Source organism: Anas acuta, chromosome 4, assembly GCF_963932015.1.
Source record: "Anas acuta chromosome 4, bAnaAcu1.1, whole genome shotgun sequence".
In the NCBI taxonomy this organism is placed as follows: Eukaryota; Metazoa; Chordata; class Aves; order Anseriformes; family Anatidae; genus Anas; species Anas acuta.
This window is the reverse complement of record NC_088982.1, coordinates 6,728,518-6,734,021: the sequence shown is the minus strand read 5'-3', so window position 1 is coordinate 6,734,021 and position 5,504 is coordinate 6,728,518. Positions and strand designations below refer to the sequence as shown.

General features: G+C 33.0%; 1 long non-coding RNA gene across 1 annotated transcript in view; it reads right to left on the bottom strand.

The window, feature by feature from the left end:
- Nucleotides 1-5,504, bottom strand: part of LOC137855491 (uncharacterized) — a 65,398-nt gene that overhangs the window by 37,735 nt on the left and 22,159 nt on the right. The gene's annotated exons all lie outside the window — the stretch shown is intronic.

The following is a 5,504-nucleotide window of genomic DNA, read 5'->3' as shown; positions in this document are numbered from 1 at the left end:
AGACATACTGCAAGGAAGACATAACATAATCAAATTAAAAAAAAAAAAAAAAAAAAAAGTCTTGGATGGAATTACTTTCACAGAAATGTAGAAGCTCAGAAGTTAGATAGTAAAGCTTTAGCTACTCACTCTAAACTCCCTTTGTAATCAACAGGGAGAAATATAATTTCATTGTGAGGGATATTTTCTTTTATATGTCCAGCATAAAAATAGGAAACAACTGCTGCATCTCTCAAAAGTTAGAGTGCTTTGGTGAGCAGCTAGGAGTTAACTCCAAAATGGGATATATGAGTAGATTTCTGACTCTTAATTTTCATACATTTTCAAAAGTTAGGTCTTATCTTAAAACAGTTTGCACATATCAAGGAATGACTTGAAATTTTATTCCTAACAGTCTGAAATTGACTATTTTTCATAGTTAATCAAGTTCTGGTGTCTGGGGTTTGCATGTTTTTATTTGCTCATTTCTGCTTAGAAATTAAGAGTCAATACTACATACAAAATTTGCAAATGATTTCTCTTATTGTAGTACCAAATGTCATCACTTATGTCTTACACTTTGGTAATTGGTTGGATATTTGTCAAAAGATAAAACATATCTACTAATATTTATAAAATATGGTTTGTAAATGAGATGTAAGCCATGAGGAACATTAGACACTTATTCAGGTTTTGGCACAGGCCTGGGAAGATGCATATTTGGCAAGCTTCAGAGCAATCTGAGAAGGCGAAATCATAGAATGTTATCTTGTTCATTCCATTCTCTAATGCTTTGTCTGGTTTTATACAATCCAGAAGATGAGGCTCTTGTTATCAGCTGAAACTAGTATTATGTGCAGTTTAGTTAGTGTCTTGTTATAAACCAAACCTAGCCTTGTAGGATGGATTTTTATTTCTTTTCTTCTTCTCTCTCTCTCTCTTTTTTTTTTTTTTTTTCCTCCCATATTGCCAGTCATATTTGCATGTGTTCTAAACAGAGCAAAGCTTTAATTTATGCAGTCATTTTGGAAAGCAGAATATCTTGTTTACATCAAATAAAACACATTCATATAAGAGTAGAAAATTAGACCTCTCACAGCAGGTCTTCATCAGTAGCATAGTTCTAAAATATCTCAATCAGAAATTGCCTTTGGAGATGTGAATGTTTCTAAGGCATTATACAGCTGTGGAAAAAATGCTTAAGTGATGTTGGGAGCAGACCAGAGTTCAGGACTCTTCTGTCCCAAGTTTCTGTTTCCTCCTTGCTCCAGGCACGTATGAAGGAGAAGATGGCTAATACTTGATACATTAAATTTGCAGATATTATGGTGCATCAGTATTATTCACTAACCAGTATATATATAACCATACTTGTTTTAGTCCCATTGACTCTTGTGTTGTTTCATGGAGTAGCATGTATTAACAAGACAGATGGAGAATACCAAACTAGCCAGGAACGTAGGATTATGGTCTTCATTCAGAGTTGAGAGTTATGGTTTTGCATCTCCTCAGACTTGTGGGTGGGCTGTGAACTTGTCTTGTGGCCCTAGCACCATTCCACATCAGTTATTCTAACGTTTCATCACAATTAAATATTTACAAGATTTTCATAATAGTGCAGTTTTTTAATATTTTGCCAGTGTTCTCTTATTGCTGCTAGTCCACAACCAACATGAACACTGCATTTCCAAAAAAGGAGTTATACAGATGCATACATATATACATACATATATTTATATGAATATGTGTAAAGTTAGGTAATGCATGTTTCATAATTGCTTTAGTATTATTATTCATCATTTTGTTCGTAACTCTTTACTGACAATTTTTTGAATAACTGCTATATATTAAAGACAAATTTTCAGTATTCTCATCACAATTACACAAGAATCTTCTTTCTGGAATAAAAAAAATAATTTAGACATGTGGAAGGTATATGAAAACCCAAAACATTTATTTCACTTGATGTTAGTTTGACTATATCAGCACTTCTCTAAAAGAAACATATGGTTTCTATATTCTATGTCCCTTAAAAGTCCCTTATATCATCTTTAGCTTGGATTAGCCTAAATTATTATATCCCATGTGTTCTTTGTTGCTCATTCCTTTCCCCTGAAGATAGATAATTAACATAAAATTGATGCAAGCATAGACTGAAAACATTCAAAGTGTTATTGAGATTTTGCATTAAAAAAAAAAAACAACAAAACACAACACAACAACTTTAAAATAAACTTCTAACAGAGAACAATACATCAATGAATTCCAATATGTATCATCTTCTTATTCAAAATACTTCTAAGTAATTACTTATACAAATGTATTTGTTGCTGTAATGAGAAAGAGTAATTTTGTACATGACAAATAGCTAAAGTCAGTGTAAACTAAGAGATTCATTGATAAAATTATATAAAGAAAGTTTTGTTGTTGTTGTTTTTTATGTGAATATTTTTTTTTTTTGTCTAGGAATGATGGGAAGTCTGAAAGGACCTTAGCTCAAGAATCTTAGCTAGACTCTTAGCTCAAATCCTTCTTTCTTTCTTTCTTTCTTTCTTTCTTTCTTTCTTTCTTTCTTTCTTTCTTTCTTTCTTTCTTTCTTTCTTTCTTTCTTTCTTTCTCTCTCTCTCTCTCTCTCTCTCTCTCTCTCTCTCTCTCTCTCTTTCTCTCTTTCTCTCTCTTTTTCTCTCTCTTTTCCTTCCTTCCTTCCTTCCTTCCTTCCTTCCTTCCTTCCTTCCTTCCTTCCTTCCTTCCTTCCTTCCTTCCTTCCTTCCTTCCTTCCTTCCTTCCTTCCTTCCTTCCTTCCTTCCTTCCTTCCTTCCTTCTTTTTTCTTTCCACTCAAAAATCTTATATTAAAATACTCATCTGCATTCACTTCTCCTAGTGAGTCCTCTAAGATTGTAAACTTTTCCTAAAGGTCCAATACCTTGCAATCTACCCAATAAATTACAACTCCCTTGTAATGAGTTACTGTTATAATGAAGACTCACTGGCAATGCAGTGTATTTTAATAGACAAATTACTCTAAATTAAGTTCTAACCATCTGTTCCATTCTCATTTATGACTCTAAAAAGAACATATTTTAAAATTATATCATTTAAAAATAATGTAAATGATTGAAGCATGCAGTAAGGCTTCTACATATTTGTTCATTCAGTGTTGCATACTTATGGTAATAGTGATGTTGCCTCCTTGCTCCAGGCATGTATGAAGGAGAAAATGGTTAATGCCTGATACAATAAATTTGCAGTTATTATGACGCATTAAGTATGTCAAAAAAGATATTTTACTCCTAGAGAGTTACACTGAATGTAAATCTCTGTATTGGAGCATCCTGATGGGATACCTGGAGGCAAAGCTTTAGCTAATTCTACAACTTGTAGGGGGTTAAGGATATCAGAGACATTAAATGCTGACAACTGTAGTTTTAATATGCTGGGGAAATGGAGCTATTCCATATCACTTTCTGTATTTGTTAACAGTTATGCCACCACCAGGGATCTCACTAGGATTTATAGAGAAAGGACATGCTGATAGCTATTTAGAGGGAAAACAGTAATTTTTTTTTTCTCCTGCAGATTCATTCCATAGTAAATTGTGGTACAGATTGATAGAGCAGCAAGGAAGTAAATAGAAAAAAAAACAAAAGGCCAACAAAATCCGTTTTCTTTCTGGTCTATCTGTGCCCCCCATGTTTTAAATGTATTGCATTAAATATTCATATTGATCTCATAAGCAAGATTACTTTATTGTGGTTGATTTTGACTTTAAAATAATTGTCATCAGCCAGAGAATATTTCTCCCTGACTTCATGTGACTATGGTACTTGACTGGGAGGCCATTCTGTGGAAGTAGATGACAGCAGCATTCTTTCCATATCCTTTTTCTCCTGACAACAGTGTACAAGTTTCTGATCTCAATGAAACATAACACAAGACCAGCAGAAACTAAGATCTGAATCTTGCAGCTTGCTACCATATTTAAGTAAAGGACAACATCAATCTCATCTATTTGCTGTTTCAAATGTAGCAGCTTAGCCTAGACTCAACAATCAGGCTGCCTCTGTAGGCAGCTTAGAGTTTCTTCTGTGTATTTTTAGGATTTTTTTTAATAGGATGTTTCTTTTTTTTTTCTTTTTTTTTTTTTTTTAAATAGGATGAGGTTCTTTGTACTTTTGGAAGTACCACTGTCTATGGAGACAGTCAGTTTGACTGAGGCAGGCCAGATGCTACGCTGTTAGACAGCTAAAGTTAGATAAGAGGAAGGCCAAAGTTAGCATTTACTCATAGCACTCCATTTAACGTCTCCTTTTCAATCATTTACAGAATGACATCAACGATTATAAAGGGAACATCTGCTGATGGCTTTAGGAGGTATTAAGTTTGGAATGACTAATTTAGCCATATAATTAACAGAAATATGGTTTGTTTGGCAGAATAGGAAAACCACACTATAGAGATACTGATGATAATTGTGAAGGCCAGTAATAGAAATGAAAATGTATCACTTCAGTTCATTACATGTCTGAGTCTGTCATTCCAAAATAAGTGCCTCTTAAAACCAGATGCTCCCTCCGTAATGTTTGATGTGTGTTTATAATGGATGGACAAAGGAGATATTACATCTTTTGTTACCACTAAGTACCAAGGTCAAATTTGGTAAATAAGCAATTATTTCAGAGTTTTAATTATATATGAAATCGTTCTGTTTAATTCCTACAGAAATGTTTTTGCCCCTGGAAGGATTTTCTAGAAGGTAGCATTTTAAAATTAGCCATCTCATTTCATGTGTGCAGACATACACATTTTAAAATATGCTTTATTTCTAACCTTGTAAATATTAGGAACATAACTCAGATCTTCTCTGGTTTGGCTGAAGGTGGACTGCAAACTTAGTAAGATACATGTGGATGTTTTCACAGTATAGCATAATGAAACTTTGACAGAGATGTTTCTTCCCTAGAATATTAATCAGTGGAATTACAAGATATTTTAACATAGGAAAAACTGTGATTTTAGTCAATCTAAATAAAACTTCTTGACCTTTTATTATTTATTATTTTTTCCCTAAGTCTTATGAATTTATTTTTCTAGTTCCTTATTTATTATTTAATATGTGATTTCATCGCATTCCATTCAAATTGGTAAACTAACCTTGTAACACTGAACATGTGCCAGTATACAGTTAAGAGCTGTGATTAAGGCTGTTTATCTGCAGTTCATTCTTTTCCATTTTCCACCCAGTGTTTGTAGTATTTTGTTTTGACAAGCTTTTAAAATTTATTTTCTTTCATGTGTTTTAATTAGGAAAAAATGCTACAAAGGGAATCTTGCATTTGAGAAAAGAAAGGCAGAAACTTTCCCTCCAATTATTTTCAGAACTTCCCTAAAGTTTTTTTTTTTTTTTTTTTTTTTTTTTTCCTCAGTTATTTGCACTTTTCAAATCAACTTTTTGTTCAGTCTCATTGAACTCCCACTTTTGGTGGATTTCTGACTGATGCTGTTCCATTAATCCCAGGAGGAATGG